This window comes from Lolium perenne, chromosome 6, assembly GCF_019359855.2.
Source record: "Lolium perenne isolate Kyuss_39 chromosome 6, Kyuss_2.0, whole genome shotgun sequence".
NCBI classification, from domain to species: Eukaryota; Viridiplantae; Streptophyta; class Magnoliopsida; order Poales; family Poaceae; genus Lolium; species Lolium perenne.
In genome coordinates this window covers 257,170,773-257,196,930 of record NC_067249.2, presented here as the reverse complement: position 1 = coordinate 257,196,930, position 26,158 = coordinate 257,170,773, and the positions used below count along the sequence as shown (strand labels likewise).

The window sequence follows — 26,158 nt, the reverse complement described above, 5'->3', positions numbered from 1 at the left end:
TCTATCATTGTGTTGTAGCTATGTATTTTAGTGCTGAAATCTATTGGAAACATGTGCAGGATCATAAAGGGGATGTAGAATTTCTGAACACACCCCTTCTAAACTATGAATATATGGAAGCTTGCTTTGCTAATAAGCTAGCCACGGGTAAGTTTGCTATGGGATCTAATGAGGCTTTGGGGAAACCCATTCAGGTAGAGTGTCCAGGAAAGTCTATTGATTTGGAGAGTGGTGAAACAAATGGAGAAGGGTTTGTGGAAGCTCAAGCTGCATTTGGAATTGGTGGTGAAGGTATGGATGCAACCACTCCTTCACCTTCTTCTGGCTCAAATAAGAAGAGAAAAAGGGCTTCTATGTTGAGTGATGAAGATTCAGTTCAGGTTAGCAACATGTCTGATGCATTACGTGTTGTGGCTGGTGCTATCAATAACACTTGCCATGCCGAAACACACCCTGATTTGTGCAAAACTGTCATGGACCTTCCTGGTTTTGAAATGGATCATAAGTTGGCTGTTCTAGATTATCTGACAGAGCATAAGGGTAAAGGCCTGAATTTCATGAAAATGGAAGATGCCGTCCGTGAAGCCGCATTCAAGCGTATCATAGCAAAGAATCCTGATCTTCTTTGACTTGGTGTTGATTGATGCAATTTGGAAAAATATCTATCTATTTTGTAATGCTAATTAGAACATCATGTAGACTTTGTAATATTGACTTGCTATGGAGCACGTATGCACTTCGGATTATGCATTCAATCATCTTTGGTTCAATTATTTTTTTATGGTATTAAAATGCATTATTTGGTGTTGTAAATTTGCTTAACGTGTATTTAGAATTATGATGTATACTTTCTGAAATATGTATTCATTTGATGGTAATCTCACCAACTCAGAGAGGAGGTGACCACATCTAACTCAGATGCAACCTACCAAACAACCTCTCAGCTCAACACATCTCAACAGACACAGTCTAACAAACAATATCTTAGCTCAACATATCTCAACAGCCCTAGCCTACCAAACACATGCTAAAATCTCACCTCAACATAGCTAAGGTCAGCATTGCTAAGATGAGATAGCAAATTTGAGTAGCCCCGGGCTACCAAACACACCTTTAAAGTCTTACAAGCCACGGTCTGATGTTACCTCAGTCCTGTGCAGTACTAGTATAAGCTTATTTAATAAATCTGTTTAGGAACTTTCGGTTTGCTCTACTTAAATTAGCAGTGTAGTGTGATGTAAATACATCTACTCTAGACCTTACGTCTGTGAGAAGTCACAAGTATGTAATATGACATATTGTCAATATATTTGCCTTTAGCTTTTTATAATATGTTATTTGGTAGAACATGATTATTTCACGCTTGAAATTGAATTTTCTTTCAATTTTCTCATTAACAAATTTTGAGATAAAAATATGTGACTATCTCGAAAATCTACACATATATGGCTTATAAGCATCCATTTCCAAATTGTTCCTCTAGAACATACTTGTTGTTTACCAAAATTAATTTTACTATCAGGTAAAATTAATTAAATGCATGATCACACATGCAGGAAAAATGAGTAGCATCAATAAAAGAGAATTCCAAGAACTGCAACTTGATGGAAGTAACTATCTATCATGGGCCATGGATATGAAAATAAATTTAACTGGACGTAACCTTGGTCCCACGATTATCACACCCCCCGAAAATGCTCCAGAAATACCTCAAATGGTAAAGTATGCGGCATTACATTTCATAAGGCACCACCTCCATCCTGATTTGAAGACCGAATACTTGATGGAGGAGGACCCACCAGCTTTATGGAACTCCCTTAAGGAGAGATATGGCCAGCAAAGAGCGGTTATGTTGCCGGAAGCCGAGAGAGAATGGGCTCTCATAAGGTTCCAGAACTTTAAGTCTGTTGCGGCATATAATTCTGCCGTGCATAAAGTCAACTCCAAACTGAGATCTTGCAATAAGCAAGTTTCAGATGAAGATTTAATAGAAAAGACCTTATGCACTTTCCACCCCTCGATGAGGATATTGCAACAGCAATATCGTCAACACAAATACACGAAGTATTCTGAGCTTATATACACATTACTTCAGCCCGAGAAGCATGATGAACTTCTTATGAAAAATCACAATGCTCGCCCAACGGGTGCCATGCTGATCCCTGAAGCACATGCTAATGCTCATTTTACTAATAAATTCGGAAATCGTAAAAGGAACTTCCGAAAATTTAAGGGAAAGTGGAAGAACAATGGTTAGAAGACTAATGGTCAATTTAAGGGGAAAGGTCATTTCAAGAAAATTAATCAAATTGACAACTCTCAAGTTTGTCAAAGGTGTGGATGTGTGAATCATCGTACAAACAAATGTCGTATTCCCAAGCACCTAGTGGATCTATACATGAAGTATGGAGGAAAAGGGAAGCAAGTTCATGGAAACAAGGCTGAAGCTCACTTCAACGCCATTGAAGACAACCCTCAAGCTAGTCCTTCTCAAAGTGCTATTGAAGAATTCAAGCCAAAGGACAACATCATCCTCGATGAAGACATGCTTGTGGACTACACCCAAGATGTTTTTGGAGACCTCAATTGATCTCCTAAACAATTGATGTCACTTAGCTATTCAAATACTACGATGTGTTATATATTGTATAACAACAAGTAGAATAAAGTCTTTCAGACTACATGTATTGTATTATGTGAATCAGACATAATATTGTAATGTATTTATATTTTGAATTTGTAATATAAATACTATGTATGTAATTTGATGAATATATGAATAAAATAAATTTATTCTAATTTTTTTTCTATTTTTAGAAATCTTACGGGAAAAATCCGATGGAAGAAGAATTATGTTTAGTGGATAGTGCTACCACAAACACAATTTTAAGGGAAACAAAATACTTCCAAACTCTTACTAAGAGAAAGGAAGATGTTATGACTATAACCGGGAGTAACAAAGCAATAATTGGTTCAGGAAGAGCCACATTCACACTCTCTATGGGTACTACTATTGTAATTCAGAATGCACTTTTGTATCCTGAATCAACACGTACCCTTATAAGTTTCAAAGATATCCGATCAAATGATTTCCATCTTAAAACTGTTAAGATGGATAAGAAAGAATATTTGCTTTTAACAAAAAGCGACGGATATGAGGAACAAACTCTTGAAAAATTCCCTTCATTTTCATCTGGATTATACTTTACATACATCAAACCCGTACCTTATGTTGCGTACAAAATAGTTTTTCAAAATCTTGATAAAATCAAGACTTGGCATGATCGCCTTGGTCATCCTGGAATAGGTATGATGAGAAAAATTATAAGAAATTCTATTGGTCATAATTTACCAATTAAAAGATTTTCCAAGTCATCAGATTTTGTATGCACCGCATGTGCTACCGGGAAATTAATTATTAGGACATCCTACCTCAAAGTTAAAAATGAGTCACTTAATTTTCTTGAAAGAATTCAAGGATCTATCTGGACCATTTAGGTACTTTATGGTGCTAATTGATGCATCCACTAGATGGTCACATGTGTGTTTATTATCAACACGTAACCATGCTTTTGCCAAATTAATAGTTCAAATTATCAAATTAAGAGCAAATCATCCTGAACACGGGATTAAAACAATAAAAATGGACAATGCGGCTGAATTTAGTTCACGCGCATTCAATGATTATTGTATGGCCTTAGGCATTCATCTAGAACATTCTGTACCTTATGTTCATACTCAAAATGGATTGGCTGAATCTTTAATCAAAAGGGTAAAATTAATTGCTAGACCATTATTGCAGAATTGCAATTTACCAACCTCTTGTTGGGGACATGCGGTTTTACACGTCGCAGATCTGATACAAGTCAGACCAACTGCATATCATGAAACTTCCCCATTTCAAATAGCACGAGGCAATCAGCCAAGTATTTCCCACCTGCGAAAATTCGGTTGCGCTGTATACGTACCGATATCACCACCGCAGCGTACCTCCATGGGACCCCATAGAAAAATTGGAATCTATGTGGGATATAAATCTCCGTCAATTATAAAATATTTAGAACCCCTAACAGGAGGCCTGTTTACAGCCTGGTACGCTGATTCAATTTTTGATGAGGATCATTTCCCGGCATTAGGGGGAGAAACAAATCACAAAGAATGCCAGGAATTAAATTGGAATGTAACACGCATCCAATCCTTAGATCCACGTACTAAAGAATCTGAATCTAAAGTTCAGAGAATAATAGATTTGCAACACTTTGCAAATAACTTGCCAGACGCATTTACTGATCACAAAGGTGTCACTAAATCATATATCCCTGCAGTCAATGCACCAGAACGAGTAGAGGTACCAAATAAAACTACTCAACTCCCAATTGCAAATAAAAGGGGGAGAAATCTGGTCTCAAGGGAAAAAGGCTTCTCCAAAGCCACCGCGGAAACAAAGAAAATCTATGACGGTAAATGCAAATCAACCTGAAGTTGATAGACACCAAGATGATGTTCAACATCAAGAACCTAGCATAAATGTTCACACAAATTCTAATGCTAGGACATCGAAATAATCAGACTCCGTTGTTATGGGAAATCACACGGTGCCTGAAGAAATTAATGAAATTTCGATAAACTATATCGATTCGGGAGAATCATATAATAGAAAGACTACACTTGTCGACACATATTTCTCCTCTAAAATTGCTAAAACCCTTCAACTGGATCCAGAGCCAAAATCTATGAAAGAGTGCATGAAGCGCTCGGATTGGCCTAAATGGAAGGAGGCAATTGAGGCAGAACTGCGCTCGCTTAATAAAAGAGATGTATTCTCTAAAGTAATACCTACTCCTCATAAAGTCTTCCCTGTGGGAGCTAAATGGGTTTTCGTTCGAAAAAGGAACGAAAATAATGAGGTGGTGAGATATAAAGCGAGACTAGTAGCACAAGGGTTTACGCAGAGACCCGGTATCGACTACGACGATACATATTCTCCTGTAATGAGTGGAATTATGTTTCGATACTTAATATCATTGGCAGTACAAATGAATTTATCAATGCAGTTAATGGATGTAGTGACCGCATATCTATATGGGTCACTCGATGCGGATATTTATATGAAAGTCCCTGATGGACTTAAAATCCCTAATCACAACATGTATTGTGTAAAATTATAAAAGTCACTCTATGGCTTAAAGCAGTCGGGTAAAATGTGGTATAACCGGCTTAGTGAGTTCCTTCTTCAGAAAGGATACGCAAATAATGATGATTGCTCATGCGTTTTCATAAAGAAATCCTCAAAAGGATTTTGTATCATCTCAGTTTATGTTGATGAAAATTTACTGGCTAGACACAGTGCAGCTCCAACAAAACGCCATTGGGCTGGAGTGAAAAATATCTTCAGGTATTTACAAGGTACTAAAGATCTTGGTTTATTCTATCAGAAAAATCAAGACATGACTTTAACTGGCTATACTGATGCCGGCTATCTTTCCGATCCCCATAATGCTAGATCACAAACTGGATTTGTATTTTTATTTGGTGGAACTGCTATCTCATGGAAGTCAACTGAACAGACTTTAGTAGGAACTTCCACTAACCACTCTGAAATAATTGCATTATATGAAGCTTCACGTGAGTGTGTATGGCTTCGCAGAGTGATTAATCACATCCAGTCCTCATGCGGCATAGGTTCATTAGAATCACCAACTATTATCTATGAAGATAATGCTGCATGTGTTGCTTAAATGCATATGGGATATATTAAAAGTAATATCACAAAACATATTGCTCCAAAGCTGTTTTTTTCCTCATGAATTACAGAAAAATGGAGAAATTGATATTTTGCAAACAAAATCATGTGACAATCTTGCATATTTGTTCACTAAGTCTTTACCAGCAGCTGCATTTCAAAAATGCATTCATGGCATTGGTATGAGACGACTTAGAAATTTGCAAAATTCAGGGGGAGAAATTTCCCAGGACTGAACTTAGTATTTATCATCCGATAATAATATATTGTAATCTTTCCTTATGAGATCTTCAATGGATTTCTCATATAGGTTTTAAATGATACAATTATTATACCAATGGTATATCGGATTCCTATATTTTCTCCTTATAATTTTACAGGTTTCGTTGGAGGATATCAACTCAAGAAGGTCACAAAAAGTCTGTTATTCAAGATTGAAAATTATCAGGATCTTACTAAGATTTTCCATCACTCGGAGATATATGAAGATTATCAAGACAATAAAGATTAGAATGCAGCGTTGTCCAAGGGGGAGTGTTAGGAATAAATTAGCTTTAGTTTTAGGCTAATCAAGCAGTTAGCAGATTCCTTAGAATATTCCTTATAGCAGTTAGCATATTAGTGATTTGTCCAATCGCTGTGCGAAGCGAACAGTTGTGTCCTTTGCCAAGAGACACCAACATGTAATAACCGACATTGTAAGCGACGGTTCGGGTAGTATATAAACCTGACCAAAGTATCAATAAAGCAATCATTCACATCCATTCGTTCTCTCTCTATCTCTGTATCTCTTCAGATGTAAGGATGCTAAACACAAATGCCACTGCAGAGCAGTAAGATTAAGCTAAAGTAGGCATCTAGTACTGTGCACAGCACATTCACATCTTGGAGACTGGCATAAACACAAAACATGTCCCATGAATCGTAAAACGGCAAAATACAACATAACAAGAAACTGCCATATGTGTTTTCCTCCACAACATCTTACAAAACGGCTGCATGCTGAGCAGTGACTTCAAAATCACAACACTTGGTTCGAGAGACATTGTTTTTTCTCGCTTGAATCTACATCTAATCAAAACTACGATATGCATTTTCAGGACCAGTTGCAACTGTCCTACCTGCAAAGGTATTTTTTGCGTCCCCAAGCCAGGTTTGAACGCAAGAACCTAGCAATATACACATTCATCGGCTCCATGGCCGGAACAAACTAAAGCTACAGCTCATATAGCCATATCACCACAACACGGAGAGGAGACTGGCATGAGAAACTGACCAAAAACCCACAGGAGTCAAAGAAGAAGACCACCTTCCAAGCATGCATCGGAAAACAACCTCCTATGCTCCAAGGCTTCCAAAACTCGCAGTTAAGATACATCAGATATCAGTACAAGAAAGGTAATGTTGTAGTATTGCAAATTAAATCAATAGGATCGAGTTCAAAGCAATCAAAAAGAATAGATAATAGTATAACATCGAACTTCAAAGCATAGAGGAGCTTGATATTCTTATATAGCATGATGCAGAAACAGGGGATCAAACAGCAAAGCTCACATATGCATTCATAGAGTCTGCCACATTGTAAAAATAACATTCATGTACACAAATCCCAAATAGTTGACAGCGAGTATATTTGTGTCCATTAAGATTAGCAGTCTTAACTACTTGGTTCCTTTACTGAAATTGCAAGTCAAACCAGGGATACATGAAGGAGATATGTGCATCATAAGGATATCAAGTTGGCAAAAAATTGTGTGTAGCTAGTTCCCAGGTCTATGTAGATACCTACCTATGTAAAGAGTATATGCAGAGGAGTAAGACAAAATAAAATGGAGCGCCAAATGCTAACGTAGCTTGCTCCAAGGTCCAGAAGCTTAATTCATACAAGTCTAGATCAATGCCATTAAGTTACCTGCAAAACGGCACTTTGTGGCTGCAACTTCCTTCAGTCTGCATACATGCTCCACGCCCCACGCACGAATCAACGATCCACCGCAGCAGAACCATCTGATTATATCCTGCTTCTCAGCTTCGGCACACTCCTTCGAACACAGATGTAGATGATCATCCAACCTGTTCCTGTTGCTCATCTCCATCATTCACAGCCCCCTGTTCATATATAAGAAAAAAAAGCATAAGCATACACTTGAATAAGTTTACAGGAGCATACACTTCAATGAATCTGGGTTCCTCATTTCCTACACACTTCTGGTGCCGCAAGCACAAGGGGACAATACAAACAGACCAAGCCACCTACAGACCATCAAACATGAATAGCAATCCTAAGCAATAAATTACACCTAGGATGAGGACAACCAGCAGGCTCATGTTTCCAGTACGAGAAACTAAGTTCCATTTATTGCAAGATTACGAAACGACATATGATATGGGGGGCAACATTAGTAGAAGAAATCTACAAACAGATGTGAAAAAGAAGTATTTACAGAAAACTTGCAGGCAACTCACCACCAGACACCGGTGGTGTTCAGGAAATTTCGCAAACCCAGAAAACTGAACCACAATTACGGCATCAAACAATAAATGCGCAATATTAGGGGAACAATAGGTAAGATTGTTAAAAGGTTATCATCAGCCAGGAGTTGCATAATTAAAATCTCAAGTCTAGAGTAGAACGAGGCATTCAAATGAAAAACGGAGTGACTAAAACAAAATAACCATGTGCAGGTATTGAAACTAGAGAGTTGCACCCATAGTTAGCAGGAAATGTGATTATAACATTGATTTTCTCCTTATGGATACAGGATATCAGGACCACAATCAAAGTGAATAAGGGAAATTTTCACAGCTGACATACCTGCTGCAAGTCCGGGTCTGCTACATGACCACCTGGCGCAGCACGAAAGTTGAGCTCAGAATCCAAATCCAGCTCTTTGTCCGGTTGAAGGTAAGATGGGACTGAGTTTGATTCAAAGTCCATGTCAGCTTCCAAAGCATCTAGCTCTGCATTTTTCAGCACACAAAAAGATAGCATCAAAGAGAGAATTGTCTTTTTCTGTAAATTCAACACATGCATACTGCAAAAGCATATCTATGGCCTTAAAACCACATTGACAAACAAAGGTTCTGGAGAAAATCATCGACCTAGGAGGTCTGGTATACACTAGAACGTTTCTTGGATCAAATAAAAAATTTAATCGAACACTGGTAGGGCGTCAGTTCAGATAGTGCCCTTTTCTGATGCTTCATGATTGAACATTCGGTTGCCGGTTATTGCCTACTGATTAGCAAGTCCATGTGGTTTTAGAACGATATTTGTTTAAATGGAACTGAGAAAGATGATAATTTTTTAGCTTAGCCTAATGGGCCCAGGAAAGGCCTGGTTCCAAAATTTGGGAAGAGGGCTTGCTAATTGATTTAGTGAAACAAGAATACTAGGAAGAATAAGCTAAGATAAAAATGTATTACCTCCATTCCTAAATATAAAATGTTTTGGTAGGCTACAATAGTCTACATAAACGTTTTATATTCTGTGGTGGAGGTAGTAGTTATTCTGCTCTTATCCATGCTATCATCAGAATCGAACCAGGGCAAATAAAAAAACTGAACAAGAATACTAAACAGCACCAATCCATAACGTGCACAAGAAAAGGCCCTTTTTAACATAAATTTGATGAATAACATTGACTAGTATCCTTCCTGGACAATAAAAGAGATCCACTTCTTATAGTAGTTAAAACCTAAAGAACTTACTAGCTATCATCTCAACAAATAAAGCATGGGAGCTCGAGGGCTAGAGCAGATAGCACCATGGAGCACGTAGAGGAAGCTCACCAGAGGGTCAGTGCGGCTAAACCCAGACATCACCGGTTGCTTCGGCACAGCAGTCAAGACACCGCCATCGCACTGCAAGTCCTGGTGATCAACCAACGGGCCAGCAGCACAGCCACTCCTTCGATACAAGCAGCAGGACTCATGGGACAGATGGTGCACAAAATCCCGGTTGTCCTGCCGGTGGTTCCAAATCGGTTACTTCGGTTCCAAACTGTAGAGGTGAATATGTTAGCCAGAGATAATGAAATCAACCACCAATAGTAGGGGCAGCAATAGATGGAATAGACTATTGGACGCAAGAGAGCAGAACACATAACAGAGTACCTGGCGGTCTGGGAGCCGACCTTCTCCATGGAGCCGGCGATGAAGATGAGGTATTGCTCCTTCAGAAGCACAGTCTTCAGCGTTGTCTCGGCCACTGCCAGGTCCACCAAGAGGCAGGGAAGGAGCAGGCAGAAGGGTATCAAGCGAGCGACCTGAAAGGTAAATTCCTTGTCAGAGATGAACACTTGCAGGTAACATAACCAGGCACAACAGCAGCAAAATAATTAATAGATCCATCAAACCAGTGCAAGAGAAAATTTAGCATAAGATATTCAAGAAAATTTAGCATGAGAAATTCAAGATTCATAGCAGAGTGCAATACATGTAATCTGGTGAACATCAACGGCTAGAATCAACCTGACTCAAAAATATGTACAAACTATTTATATTTAAGAACTATTGCATCGATCTGCCTTGCAAGCAACTAGTCAAGATCTTGGTGTAGAGCTACAAATAAACATTTTTTCACAGACATCACTACCATTAGCAAACATTGCATTGACAGGGAGGCAAAGCAGCAGATCAAATGTAATATATTTATGTTGCTGTCTATGCTATCATCAGAATCAAATAAAATCAAGAAAATAAAAAGGCTACACAAATTTTCATTAAGATTGCTACATAGTACCAATCCATAATGTCCATAAGAGAAGGCCTTTAACAACAAGAAAAAATGATGAATTGCATATTGAGTACTAGTATCCCTCCTGGACAACAGAAGAGATCAACTTCTTCTCACTAGTTAAAAAATACCTAGGAACTCATTAATCCACATCACCAAAAGCACGCAGGGGGCCTCGACGACCAGAGCAAATACTACCACATAGAATGTAGAGGAGATGGAAACCAGATCTCACCATAAGTTATAATAGCAGAGGCCAAGACATCAGAGGTAGATTGCGGTGTGTTGGCGTCGCACCCAAAGTACTGGTAATCCACCCACGAGGGCGAGCAGCAGGACAGGCACCTCGTCGACATGATCTACCTGCAAATTCTACAAGACCAGAGACTCGTTGGATAATGGAATTGCTACAAGATCTATCTGCTTGACATGTCTATGCTTGGAAGTGCAATAACTGGCACAATATATGAATACAAGTGCAGCAACCGACTCGAGCGCGACCAAGGAGGTACCTTTGGATGCTGATGTCAAAGAACTCCTGAATGGTGGTGGCAACTTCACCCCGGTAGGCCTTGTGTGCAACCAGCTTCACACTCCCTGCACAGAGAAAAGACACTTGAAATTAAGAACAGATAATTATCAGTTTAGAACCGACTTTTCCTTATACAAGCATAGCTGGTTCTGAACATGAAAAGACTTGAATATCAAGAATAGTCTGCACTGCCATTTCATTTTCACAAAGGTACATAGAACTAACTTTGTAATTCATGATACCACTAGTATACCCAGTAGTGAAGTTACATAAAATGATGATTATTAGACACGGAGGGAAAATAGATTCTATGAAGCAAGAATACCTACTAGCATGCAGGATTTAACAAGGTATAAGAGCAAATGCAGTACTAATTAGTTATTATCGATGCTATAATCAGAATCAGGCCACAGCAAGCATGTAACAACATGATCACTACATACACACAATTTGATCATCATTACAACACAACACCAATCCATGACGTCCACAAGAAAACGGCCTATAACAAGAAGAAATATTGATAAATTACATTTAGTACTAGTATCCCTCCTGGAAAAAGACAAAAGATCTACTTATACACCAATTATAGCAAAAAATATTTCTAGTATCACGTTCTGGATGGATGGGTTGATGTTCAGATTAAGAAAACGTCCATGATTTATAGAAAATCAATTTCCTTTATAAACCAAACCGCGTAATTAAAAAGGTGACCACAAATTAGATTGCTTGCTTCTAATATATGCACCAACTGAATTAGGTGCCTCATGTTAACACTGAATATGCATTTGCACCTTTCGGTGACAATTTTCTGAACACCAGACTTGTGTTGAGGTGCCAAATACGATGAATGTTAAGTTCAAAGAAAGAGGATGGAGATAGAAAAAACAACCTTCCGTTCCTTGGACCAGCGCACTGCTTGTTCACCCAGCTCCAGCCGCTCCACGCACACGAAGATGCCTCTCCCTGCACATTGCTTTAGCGTCAACACACCAACATTTGTAACTGCTAACTGTCGGTCGCAAGAAGAGCACAGAGCAGAGTACCTTATGGTCTGGTAACTAACCTCCTGGTGACAAAGTGTCGGAGACAAGGTTTTGCTCTTGCACCGGCGCAGCCTCCGGCATCATCATGGATGCTGTCACAATGACCCACGACCCAAACGGCATGGAATGGGCAAACAGAGGAGTTCGCCGGTGCTGCCTGGCCCTTCTCCTCGCCGTGTGCCAGTCCGCTGATAATGATGGTGGATTCTTGACGACCAGGATGGTGCCGGAGACCAACACCATGCCGAGCGGATCAGCATCCATCCTCCATCAGTCACAGCATCTACACACACATCAAGGGAGAATATATAAGCAACAGAAATCCTAATTTACAAGGCAATGGTACTCAGATTCTTTTTAATCATGCATCAAGTGGTGATTTCTCTCTGTACAACACCATCTGCTGCATATAATCTTTGATAACAAATCTAAACAACAAAGAAATGGAAGCATGCAAGTATTTATGTGTTACCCTCACAACATTTTATATTGCCGCATTGTTACGATTAAACCAAGCCGTTCAACCTCATCAAATGGTGAGAGCATACACAACAAGACTGAAGATTTAAAAGACAGTAATAAGATCACATATTAACTTCTCAATATATTAACCACAATTACAAAGCTAGCTATGTAGTGCAACCACCAAGAACAACCAGATTAGCATTTAATTAGGGCACGCAATCTAGAGTACTTCCGCAATGACAACAAATTCTAGAGCTCAGCTATTCATCACGCAACCAGTGCATTTGGTCAATACCCTAAGAGAGACAAGATAGAAGTGGATAGTGCAGTCATGTGCTACTCCAGCCAGGTGTCCTTCTCAACCACAGCCTCACACTTCTCATGCAAGGCAGATTCCAAATAACTACAATATATTTCTCAGCATCAAATGCACCAATCTAGTACTGTCCAAAGAGAACATGCGTAAGTTTAGTTCACATTCAGAAGTACCTTAAGGAACAAAACATCCTCCCTCCAGCTTGCCGTTCACCCATGCCATTCTCACTTCTGCTGGAAACAAAGCGACCAAAAAAATTCACATAGAGAATACAATTCAAACAGGAAGATATAATTTGATTATTCATATTGAACTTGGCAGACAATTTTAGCAAGATAACTTTATAAGTATAATGAATTTAGAAGGAGTTGCCCTGATTAGTCTATTAGCAACAACAGAGAAGTGTCTCAGTTCAGTAGAATTCATATCAGAGCAACCAATCAAAATTGTATAAGCAACGAAGAAACAAATGCCAGGAGAACTATGACCAGAAATTAGCTACATGGATGTCACTAGAAGAAAATAATCACACAAGTCGCCCTACAAATTTCCAAACATCAAAGAAAAAATGAGAGCCCAGTTACAAGATAAGCCTACACAGTTGCATGCCATCATCACCTATTATTAGATACAACGACGCATATTTACATATGCATTGACACCTAGAGAGAAATTGCCACGAGATGACATTTATTTTGTTGCGGAAAGATAGCAACCACAGCAATGATGCTGATACACTGATACTCACAACAACTAGGGCACCAGTCATGCACCATTAATATCAAGCTTACGATTCTATCATGTGCATGGACATGAACAAACTTCTATAGACACCAACCCTCCAAACAGCTAAAAATCCTCCAGTAACAACCAAACAATCCCTAATCACAGAAGATGAAATTTACCAGCCCTTTCAGTGTCATGACCAAATCCTAGTCATACCACCACCACCAAACCTAAACCATAGGTCATCGGCTTGAGGAGCAGAGAACAGAGGGAGGAACCGAGGAGCTTACCCTCCCTCCCCTTTCTCCTCCCTCTATCTCTGAGAGTTGACCTCTCATGGCCGAGTGAATCCCGATTTTGGTAGGCATGCGAGACGACGAGAAAGTAATTAATGCGCGATAATTACTCCCGTTAATTACTGTTGCATTTTTTTTGAACTAAGGTTGCATGGTCGATGCACTGGAACCAGTTGATTAAAGTTCCCGGGAATGGAGGGAGAGACCGAGGCGTTTTCGGGGCCGTTGAATCACCGGGACCTAGGTTTTTCTCTTCTCTCCCCCTCCCTCCCCTTTCTCCTCCCTCCTTCTCTGAGAGTCCTGGCCGGGTCAATCCCGAGCTATCTCCGCCGTATTAACCGGCCGGAGATGGCGAAGGAGAGGCGCCAGAGTAGGATCTAGGACCATGAGTATGTTTTTCGGCTGTTTGCCGGTTTTAGGAGTAGGGCAACTACATCTTTGGCCAGGATCTAGTATCTCCTACGGTGGAACTGCAGCGGCGAGCTCCGTTGGTTGGAGCAAACATGGAGGTTCTTTTGCGCCGGGATCTCCTTCAATAAAGGGATCTTTGGATGTCTCTCTCTTTGCAAGTGGTTGGAGGTTTTCTCACTTCTTTTGGCTAGCCGTGGCGGTGAGGAGAAGAAGTGTGGCGGCATTGAACTCATCAACATGCTCTGCTCCCTGGCCGGCCGTGGAGGCGAGGAGGGATCTTGCGCTGCTGCTGCTGCTTCTTCTTCTTCTTCCCCTGCTAAGAGTGCGACATGTAGGGTTGGCTTGGGCTATTTATGGAGATGCTACTCTGCCCTGCTTCTTTCTTTGTCCGGCTGCAGACAGTGGCGGAGCCAGGACTTCAACCTTGTGTAGTCAATTCAAAACTGTGTAGTCAAATACATGTATTTATATGAATTTTTCATTATTTTTCACATGATTTCTCCATTGTATTGACTACACAGCTCATGTGTGGCTCCGCCACTGGCTGCGGAGTGGAGGTGACCAGCGGAGGCGGTTCTTCGCCGGAAGAAGGAGTGCGAATGACCTCTCCATGCTCCTTGGCGGCGACGCTTTGAGAGTGCTGGCGACCGGTGGCGGAGAAGTCCCAGGACATGATTGCTTTTTTTCTAGGGTGTGTTTTGTAAATATACATGTCTTATCCTTAAACATCAGGTTCTTTAGGGCGAGTGTTGTAAAGGGCCTATCTGCAATTTGTACCTGCCATGTGTTACTTCAATGAATTACCACCTTGTTGTTAAAAATATCATCGGGGACATCTCAGACGGGGTTCTCGGGGGGGCGATCCGCAGGAGACGAATTTGAGTACTCCCTCCATAACGGATTAAAAGACAACTTTCGGATTTGAAGGGCAACCGTTTTATTAGGAATCCCCAATTAACTCGCACAATTAACTCCTGCACTGGGCTCCTATAATCACTCCCATCCTTTCGTTTTCCTCCCCAGTACTAGGTTGCATGCAGTGTGAACGTGGTCATGCACACGGTGCGTATCCAGTTTCAGCCAATGCATGCGCTCAATCGTTTGCATGCAGGGAAGGAGGAGTAACTCTCGTGGGCCTCGTCCGACGGTTCCGTTCCAAACCCAAATTAACGGAAGGATTAACGCAACTATTTGGAGCCAATCAAGCTCTGTCTTGGTCCCGCGGCGATTGCAAAGTTGCCTTTTAATCCGGTATGGAGGGAGTAATTTCATTGACTGGAATGTGGAGTGATTGATCATCAATTACCACTGTTAATTAAGACGACCAGGAAAATCATGGCACCTCCTCGACTTCCTCACATTTAATAAACTTTGCGTGCGTGACTTCCTCCCAATTAATAAGCTTTGCATATACACACGCCGTTAATTGCAACACAATAATTAATTAAGGAGGCTCTTCAAATTCATCGTCTCCTTCTCCTACATTAAGTACGAGCTCCTATGCATGCATTATGGCAATCAGTACAAAATTGTCGCCCTGCCCGTCGGCTCGCTCGAAAGAACATGGACTCGGTGACCTTTCCCTCGACTCCCCGTTTCGCTGAGCTGGACACACACCATATCCGCGTCGACACGATCCCTAGCCTGGATGGATCAATCTACAGCATATACGAAGATGCATGGATATTTTGCCGGAGAAAGAAACTTCAATGAAAAATACATATATATAATTTAAAAATCAAGCAGTCAATTTCTTAAAGTACATTTTACTTCATAAACATGAACATTTTGCCGCAGAAATAAACTTCAATGAAAAACATATACAGTACCATTTTCCTTTTTTTTCTACAGCCCTTTATTTTATCTCAAAATTGCTTCCCCGTATTCACCCAAAATTTTGGCATGACCTAGACTAATTATTCAGACATTAGGGTCAAACAGCAAAACAGTTCAAGATAATAGTAGATACATACAGCACGACAAGCATATATGACATTATATAGATGTAGGATCCAGCTCCACCTGAGATTTAACCAAAGACAAGCAATAGCTAAGAATTGAAGATTACAAATGATTACATGACATGATCTTGGCAAAAATAACAAGACACCATTCGACAAAACAGACGAGCATGAAAGAGGCAGCAGGCCGCAAGGGAGACACGCTTCAGTAAACACCCATCAATTTTCATGCGCATATATGGCTCAGTCACATAGACAACTCTTAACCCTTCTCTAAGTTCTGGAACAATGGCTCCATGTTGCTTTGCTGTATCATCTACAAGCAAAAAAAAAATTAAGTCAAGAGGAAAAAAACTCCAGTACGTCTGGCATACAATTTTAAATATAAGAGAGAAATATAAAATGATAAAGTGATGCCCACATATGGCTGCATTTAACCTGTTTTAACTTGTAATCTCGTACAACTTGTTTATATCACGCAACATTAACTAAACATATTAACAAACCTTTGAGAGTAAGTCTAGCATGATATCTTATCCCATGTGTAAATTCCTAACCCTCTTCTCTTGTGCAGAGTACATGCACACATGAACACCTCCATAGAAAAATTTCAGACCCAGGGACAGAATTCTTAACATATTCCTCACATTTGGCAAGAGCATAATGCACAACGATCACCATCTGAAGCAACCATACATACCAAACCAGCAGGGTTTAGGAGAGTGATATTACCTCGACGTCATACTTGATGGTGATGCCAGAGTGTGTCAAGCAAGTCTGGTCTTTCATGGCCGAGCAACCTCTCCGACAACATCAGCAGCACATCAGATAGATGGTTGGAGATCCCCATCAGCAACCAGCCATGAGAGCCCCTTCCTGCCGGTGGTGCTGAATCAAATATCATTTCAGTAGGTTCTAAACCACTGCAGATATATATATAATCATGACATAAAGAAAACGTAATTTCCAGACAGTTTTAATGTAGAAGACGGATATCAGAATGCATACAAATATTAACAGGCAGTAATGACAAGAACTCTCCCTAAACACTACTGGCTCCAGCGGTTGACATAGAGTTGAAATGTATCCAGAAAAAGACTCTACAGGATAAAATGAATCGTTTCTTGTTAAATCACATGGCAGAACATTCCAAGTTGAAGGGACATCTATCAAGTTATGTAGTAATGAAACATATCTTCAACCGTGTACTAATTAGGCAGTACACTTAGGAGGGCGGACAGGTGGAAAACAATGCCAAGACACAACAAAAACGAGCCAGGCGGGTATCAATGGAATAAAATCTGAGAAGTAGAAAATCTGAAGTAACCAGAAAACTTGTGATGGATACAAGACTACAACCACATAATACAAAAAGTATCAGCAATTGAAAATGTTTCAACCTCCCATTATCCACTAGACACCAGAGGTCGGGGATAAATCTTGGACAGATGGTCCTGGTTGTACACGGCAGCAGGACAGTGATGTCCTCTCCGGCAACATCAGCAGAGCATCACTGTGTAACTCGTTGGACAGATGGTCCCAATCGGCGACCATCCATGAAAGATACAGATCGCATATAATTTCAGTAAGTAGAAAGACAAGAGTAAATTAGATAGCAAGATAGAATAGCAGCTATTGCCAGAACTAGAAATTTTCATTTAAAGACTGATACAGCACATCAGAATACGTACAAATATTCATCATATAGTATATAAATATAAAAAAAAGGCAACAACGTGCCCGACTTTAAATTAATAAAGCCCTCAGGTTCAACAAGGTTTACAGTGCTGCGGCATACAGCTTAGCCAAACGGAACGACAAACTAGAGGAAGAACAAGGGAGAACTAGACGAAAACACAGAAGTAGCAGGGGCATGCTCCAGGGACAAGATAACCTAAGTCTTCATCATATAGTATCAATGGGATAAAATATCACAAGTGGAAAAGGACGCGAGAACTAAACAGACCCAGGTGGGTACGATGGGATAAATTTGAGAAATGGAAAAGCTAGTAACAAGACAACTCCTTTTTTTAGGGATACACGATACCAACCAAAAAACACAAATAGTATCAGCAAACGAAAATGTTTCAGCCTTCCATTATCGACTAGACATTAGAGGTCAGTGCTAATTACGAAAAGGGTCAAGTACGAAAAGTTCATCACGCCTCCAGTAGAGTCCAGATTCTAAACCACTGTTCTATGCCGATCCAGCAAGTGAATGAAGCAATCAATCAGCCACAGCTAATAATCCACTCAGCGGTGAGAAAAAAAAAGAGGTGCAGATACATACCCTTGGAGCTACGCACATCTTGAAGCCTGTCTTATAGCCAAGCGTGTACTTGCCGCTCTTCATCACTTCGCCGGAAAGGGTCAGCCTGGTTGTGGTATGGACTGGCAGGACTGGTGAGGTGGCACTGCTCTTGACGGAGAGCTCATAGTTGATCCGGATCGTCAACATTGTGGCATCACAGATGGCAGCAGCTTGTTTCTTCATATTAATGAGCACAGATGCTGCATAAAGGACACAAGGATGTCAACGGCTCGGCTAGTGCTGCTAGCCACATGGGAGCAGATGCAGCAACACAAGGAAGGAAAATTTCTGTGCAGTAGTTAATTTGCAGCCATGGGAAAATAGGCTAGAGCATAGCAGAAGATGGGGAAAAGGGACCTTTTGCAGGGCGCCCCATAGTGATCGACGTTTCCCTTGAGCTCGAGATGGGACTGAACTACCTCGTCGTCAAGCTCCGGGGTGGGGTACTGCATGTTGACGCCGTCCCCATCCTCCCTTCGTGCTTCGTCATCCGCGTAATCAAGAAAAAGAGTGTCAGCGCCACACAAAAAATATGAGGAAGAAGTTCAGAATCAGCAACAAGGCAGCCCAGAATGAATATGCCCAGGATTACTTACCAACTCAAACTTGTGCACTGGAGGTGTCCAGGGGAAGGGTGGGAGTGGGATAGGCCTCCTTCAGCACACACAAACATTATGGAATTGGTCAGGACGGGTAGACACCTAGGGAAAAGCAGGGAGACGCATCGCAGAAGAGTGCTCGCTTGTCACTGTTACTGAGACCGGCTTGCTTTGGACCCATTAACGGTCACAGTCGTAGGCAGTGTGCTGCAAAAGAAAAATGCACCAACTTAATGAAATCAAAGCTTGAGGCCGTGCAAACTATAGTACTAACGATTTCATTTAGGAATGTCGAAGGAAGAAACCTTGCAAATTTTTAGGCCGCGATTACTGTGGGGGCATCATGAAATCGGCAAATTACAGCATTTGACAATGTTCAAGCAAGTAGGCAGCTACAAGCGAAAAAAGAAAAAGAAATCAGAAGTTTTGAAATGCTGTGTTATCCATCCATTAGGTCGCGATTATTATATGGATAACAAATCCAAGATGTAGCATACATCTGTAGGTAGGACAAGTTGATAGTTCTTTGTTTCTCATACAGAAGACGCTTTTGTTTGGTTCCGGGCTTGGAATCGAATTCCAGCAGCATTTTGGCTGGAGATACGGAAGGAATCGGTTAGGAAGAAAGCAGTTTGTCGAATCAGCTAGATGTGGCTTTGTTCAAGACCGTAAGGAGGAGGAGGAGGGAGGGATTAGAGGTCTGACCGGGAAAGGCCTTGCTTCCGGCGGGCGGGCGGGCACGTGGGAGCCCAGGCGGTGCGGTGGCGGGTCGCCGCAGTAGAAGGCGGCCGGTGAAGGAGGGCGCCGGCCGGGAAGTTGACGGCCATGTTGTCCATGCCCCGTTGGTCGCTGTGGGGCAGGTGATCCGGCCGTACGCGAGCAGCTAGGGCTGTGTAAGGCGCGATTGGTGGCGCTGGGATCAAGTGGCGTTGTAGGAGGGAGGGAGGGAGGTCGGGAGGGAGGAGGTGCGGCGCCGGCGAGGCTGGGTGGGGAGCGCCGGCAAGAGCGAGCGGCTAGGGTTTGCACAGCCGGCAAGAGCGCGCGGCGAGGAGGAGAGAACGGAATGGAATGGAATGGGTGTTGTGTTGGTGTGTGTGAGTGGAGGCAAATGAAGGAACGTGGGTTTGCGGCTTTCTTTCCGTGTTTCGAAAAGAAAAAGAAAATAAAATAAAGAGTAAAGTCTAAAATAAACCTTGAATTCGTACAGGATGTTCGAATCGAGCCCTTAACTTCTAATCCCGGAAATCAGCACCCTAAACTTAGCATTTCCGGTCTAAGGTATTATTTTGGTCGTTGCCAAACAGTGGGATTACTCTGCCCTCTCATCTCTGTCGCTGACGTCCATGGCCCACCTGTCCAATATGTCTTCTTCATCCTCTGTACCTAATTTGTACCTAATCTTCTCCTTTCTCTTGAACTCTCGTCTCACTCGTACTACCGTACAGCTCGAGCGCAGATGCAATCCCCGCGTCCTCCTCTAATGGCGCTGGGTCTCTGTCCGTGCCAACTGCCAAGCGGCCGCATGCCCGCACTGTGAACCACTCGGCCAGGACGTGGTTGGCGATGTGCACTTCGCATACAGCTGCATCTACGACGGCACGGCACCCGAAGTCGCCGAGCAGGCACGAGTGCCGCACGAAGACTTTGCTTCCGATGCCCGTGGCGCTGAACAACGAGGCATCCGCGGTGACTGCAGCCACGAGCTCCCGGCCGTTGGCATGGATGAGGAGGCGACACAGGTGGAGTAGCGAGCAGCACACGCCGTAGCCGTCATAGTGCTCGAGCTCGGAGAGCGCGTCGACATGGCCGAGCGACGCTTGAACGCGGAGGTCGCTGTCGACCGGGTGCCGCTGCTGCCGTTGAACTCAAAGATGGCCAGCGAGTATGCGCCTCCGGTGCCATCGTGGATGGTTGTGCTGTCTCCATGGACTGCTCCGACATGGGGAAGACGATGGGGAGGAGGTGCAGGTTCTCTCTTCAGATTCGTCAGAGTTCGGCAATCCCATCGTTGACCTGCCACATCAGCAAATCCTAGGCGGAAAACGAGCACCTCGCAAGTAATGACCGGGAATGGAAGTTTGGGGTGCTAATTTCAGGGATATGAAGTTTAAGGTTCAATTTCGTCTTACTCTATAAACTTAAGGTTTAAAACAGACTTTACTCTAAAATAAATGTTGTTGTTTCCGTGTTTCGAAAAGAAAAGAAAATAAAATAAATGTTGTGTCAACCGCATCCACACGAATGCACGCGAGCGAGACCTCCTGTGCGTGGAATCCCGCCGTCTTGCCCGCGTCTACGTGCAGCCTCACATCGTCACTGACCTAGCTCGAGCTCGCTGGTCGGCGATGCTCTTCATCGGCCTCAACGCGGCGATCAGCGCGTGCGGGACTCCAACGAGCTGGGCTCCGGCCGTCCCCGGGCGGCGAAGCACGCCGTCGTGGCCGTCATCCTGCAGTCCCTCCTCATCGGCCTGCTCGCCATGGCCGTCATCCTCGCCTACCGCAACTGCTTCGCCGCGCTCTTCACCGCCGACCGGGGCATGCAGGCAGCGGTGGGCAAGGGGAGAACTACTCCCTCCTCATCATGGGAGTCAGCAACGACGATGGAGATGGCGGTGGAGTCGATGGAGATGGCTCCGGGGGCAATTCCCCGTCCCGGCAGGAACAGAGACTTCTGTCCCCCGGATCTTGTCTGCGACAGCGGCGAAGCTACGGAACTTTTCGTGGACGGAGGCTGATTGATTTAGGGTTTTTGCGTCGGGAGCTTTTTATAGGCGGAAGGGCGAGATCGGTGGAGGCCTGGTGGCCCCAGACCACCCCTAGGCGCGGGCCAGGGCCAGGCCGCGCCTAGGGTAGGTGTGGCCGCCCTGCGCCTCCTCTTCGTCTCCCCTCTGGACTCTGTCTTCGTTACGGTAAAATATTGACTTCGGCTTTTGTTTCGTCCAATTCCGAGAATATTTCCTGTACAACTTTTCTGAAATGCAAAACAGCAGAAAACAGGAAACTGGCACTGTGACATCTTGTCAATAGGTTAGTTCCAGAAAATGTATAAAAGTGCCACGAAGTGTAAACAAAACTTATAGCAATTGGTGTAAAACAAGCATGGAGCATCAAAAATTATAGATACGTTTGAGACGTATCAGGCCTCCACCGACATCGCCCCTCCGCCTATTTATTCACGATCTCGGGAAAACCCTGAACACCCGAGCCTCCATCCACGAAAAGTTCCGTCGCGGCCGCCATTGCAGACCCTAGCTCGAGAGGGTTTTGAAGCTCTTCCCGGCACCCTGCTGGAGGGGGAAATCATCGCCGGAGGCATCTACATTGCCATGCCCGCCTCTGAAGTGATGCGTGAGTAGTTCATCCCTAGACTATGGGTCCATAGCAGTAGCTAGATGGTTGTCTTCTCCAATTTGTGCCTCATGTTTAGATCTTGTGAGCTGCTCTACATGATCAAGATCATCCTTATGTAATGCTACATGTTGTGTTTGCTGGGATCCGATGAATATTGAATACTATGTTGAGATCGATTATATATTCTAGTCATATGTTATTTGTGATCTTGCATGCTCTCCGTTGCTAGTAGATACTATGGCCAAGTAGATGCTTGTGACTCCAAGAGGGGGTATTTATGCTCGATAGTAGGTTCATGCCTCTAGGTTTATGGAAGAGTGACAATAACTTCTAAGATTGTAGATGTGTTGTTGCTACTAGGTTGAAAACAACAATGTTTTATCCAAGGGTAATTCTATTGTTTACTTTACACACATTGCTTAATGCGATAATCTGTTGCTTGCAACTTAATACTGAAAGGGGTTCGGACGATAACCGGAAGGTGGATTATTAGTCATAGACACAGTTGGATTACTTGTGGGTCATCAAGACTGTTTTGACAGATTTCTGCACTATTTACATTTGCCTCTTAATCTCTTTCTTTTTTAGTTCTTTTGATGAAAGAGCTTTTTGAAGAGTTGCCACAGTAGCTAATGCTTTAATAGATGTTTGATATATGTTAGAACTGAACCCTTTGAAATACTTGTGGGTCATTAAGACTGTTTTGATAGATTTCTACACTATTTTTTATTTGCCTCTTAATCTCTTTCTTTTTGAGTTCTTTTGATCAAAGAGCTTTTTGAAGAGTTGCTACAGTAGCTAATGCTTTAATAAATGTTTGATATATCTTAGAACTGAACCCAAGTGGATTTGTTTATTTTGATTGTACTAATGCTGCTAATAAAGAATTCTGTGAAGTTTTGTATGAAGGAAGTTTTCAAGTGTAGGGAAAGAAAAATGATGTAATGAGATGAAGAATGGACAAAAGCTCAAGCTTGGGGATGCCCCTGCACCCCAAGAAATATTCAAGAGGTACAAGCGTCAAAGCTTGAGGATGCCCAAGACATCCCCTCTTCATCAACAAAGCAACAGGTCATCTCTCTATGCGCTATATTTTTATTGCTTCATACGGTATGTGTTGTTCTTGGAGCGTCTTTATTTTTGTTTTTAGTTTAGTTTAGTTTAGTTTGCTGTAGCATATGTTGGACCCCGGCACATTTGTTTTGGAGAAAGATCCGCTCCGTTTTAATTGCATAGAACGCTCTAGTTTTCGCTCTTATTGTTCTGCGAGTGTTCTAGTTTTCTAGTACTGCGTTTAGCTTCTTTCACTTGAATTTTGTTCAGAGCTCGTTAGTATTCTTTATTTATGTATGATTAGCTCTCTGGTCCATATTGATTTTCATCTCTGAGAGCTATTTCAAATAAGTTGATTGGTGTTGGAGACGAGTAAAATGTTTCATGCCTATAGTGATGCAAAATGAAGCTTGTCTAGACTGTGGTATAGACTTTGGCATGTCATGTTGGATGTTATTCTTGTCATATGCTTAGTATTTATTATTGTAGCATGACTTGTCTCAAATAGCTGAGAGTGCATAATGTGTCATTGAAAGAATCATGTGTTGTTTCCATCATAAAAGCATAATATTGTGGTATTCTCCTTTGATGCTTTATTGGGTTGACTTGGCACATGCTTATACCATGCTATGACTATAACCAGTCAACTAAAGCCTCTATGATCATTTAGTTTTTGACTTGTAATATCACTTTATGCTTTGATTGATAATGTTTTGTTGCTATGCATGATTATGGTCATTATTGCTCTCTTAGTTGGTCGCTCCCAGTCTTTTGCTAGTCTTCGCCTGTACTGAGTATGAGCTCTACTCGTGCATCCAACCACCAATAACTAAAGTTTGCCAATTGTGTCCACCTTATCTACCTAGTAGCATTATTGTTATTCCAAGTATATTCATCATGTTTTTATTTATCTTCCAAATTAAATTTTGGCAAGAGAAAATTAGTCAGTAAAGCTCTCACGAACTTGATGGCACATTTACTTTCTTGCACTTAATAAACTTGATCATTGTGAGTATCTTATGAATTTTATATGTTTGCAAATTGCAAGTTGGGAGTTAGCACAACCATGCTTTCATGGGGAACGCTTTCAACATTGCACTTATTCATATTTAGTTGATGTCATGTTCTTTTGTTTATGGATGCCTAGCGGTGCGAAATAAAATGGAAACTTGTAAGTCCATGGAGTTTGTATATGAGTTAGAGAAATGTCTGGGCCGCTAATCTAAGCCATGCATCATTCATGGTGGAAATTTACAGCGAACCATAGTGAGCATTCTATGAAGCATTTTCAATAAAAAGCTATACCCATAGTAAATAAAAATATTGCTGAGATGCTCATTGTCTATTTGTCTTGTCATTTTGGCATGTGATTGCTCCTACAAGAGTACTTCCATATCATCGGGCAAGAGGTACCCCGTTGGCGGTTCTCGATGATACATGTATACTTACAATGATAAGAACTTATTTGGGACCTAAGTTGAGTAGCATGAGGTTTAGGTACTCGTATTCAAGGGGCATGAGATTTTCAACTTGTGATTTGTCAAGCATATAGCTCATATTTACCTCACATTAACTTTAATCATTCAAGATGCTTATGATAGGGGCAATCAGAGCTCAAAGCTAATGAGTACCATACTTTTTGGAAGGTTTATAAAACTTGTTTATCTTGCTTACTCTGCAAAGAGTCTCTCTTTTACTATTATGTTGAGTCTTCATCTTCTTCTTTATGCACCAATTAAGAGAGCATAGTTGTCATTCTTAGTTCAATGTGCATAGTCCCAAAATTATTATTGATTGATTCATGATTATGACTATTGCTTGTTCTTAAATTACTTGTATCTAGTCACCCTTTGAACTTTAAAGGTGTCCTAGCATTTATGTTTTGCTACTTCATAAAGGACATGTTGAGTACCACTTTGTTATGTTTACTCTATGCTTATAAACAAACAGTTGCTTTCAATGCACTATTATTCATGATCCTTTGTTTGAGTTACTCTTCATGTTATAACATAGTTGCTAAGTTCTATTGTTAGAATTATATCTATCATGCCTATGTTTAGAGTACTTTGATCCCAGCTCACAATGCTTTACATTAACTTCATCAAGATTGTGTTGGCTGCATGTCACCTCAAAAATTATTTTGTTATCACTTAGCTACTCGAGGACGAGCAGGAGTTAAGCTTGGGGATGCTTGATACGTCTCAAACGTATCTATAATTATTGATGCTCCATGCTTGTTTTACACCAATTTATATATGTTTTGCTCATGCTTCGTTGCACTTTTATACATTTTTTGACACTAACCTATTAACAAGATGCCACAGTGCCAGTTCCTTGTTTTCTGTTGTTTTGTATTTCAGAAAAGTTGTATAGGAAATATTCTCGGAATTGCACGAAACAAAAGCCGAAGTCAATATTTTACCGTAACAAAGACAGACTCCAAAGGAGGGGGGGGGGTCGAAGAAAGGCAACAGGGTGGCCAGACCACACCTAGGCACGGCCTGGCCTTGGCCCGCACCTAGGGGTGGTGTGGGCCTCCCCTGGCCTCCACCGACATCGCCCCTCCGCCTATTTATTCATGATCTCGGGAAAAACCTAAACACCTGAG

General features: G+C 41.7%; 2 long non-coding RNA genes across 7 annotated transcripts in view; both read right to left on the bottom strand.

Annotated features, from left to right (window-relative positions):
- The window catches only part of LOC127305293 (uncharacterized), a 44,561-nt gene extending 36,849 nt beyond the window's left edge, over positions 1-7,712 (bottom strand). The window contains exons 1-2 of the long non-coding RNA XR_007853805.2: positions 7,656-7,712; positions 7,020-7,094 (exon numbers count right to left, since the gene is read on the bottom strand). This is a non-coding gene — a long non-coding RNA (uncharacterized lncRNA). The remainder of the gene's footprint in view (positions 1-7,019; positions 7,095-7,655) is intronic.
- An 8,527-nt stretch (positions 7,713-16,239) lies between these two features.
- Positions 16,240-20,233, bottom strand: LOC127305291 (uncharacterized). 6 transcript variants are annotated; one of them, XR_007853798.1, is made up of 9 exons: positions 19,850-20,233; positions 19,642-19,738; positions 19,450-19,536; positions 19,142-19,351; positions 18,903-19,026; positions 18,525-18,745; positions 17,635-18,426; positions 16,967-17,122; positions 16,240-16,550 (listed from the first exon to the last, which is right to left on the bottom strand). It is a non-coding gene; the product is annotated as an uncharacterized lncRNA (long non-coding RNA). The 6 variants fall into 6 exon arrangements; XR_007853793.2 differs by lacking the exon at positions 17,635-18,426 and having other exon boundaries at positions 19,850-20,223; XR_007853796.2 differs by lacking the exons at positions 17,635-18,426; positions 19,642-19,738 and having other exon boundaries at positions 19,850-20,221.
- Between the last annotated feature and the right edge of the window lie 5,925 nt (positions 20,234-26,158).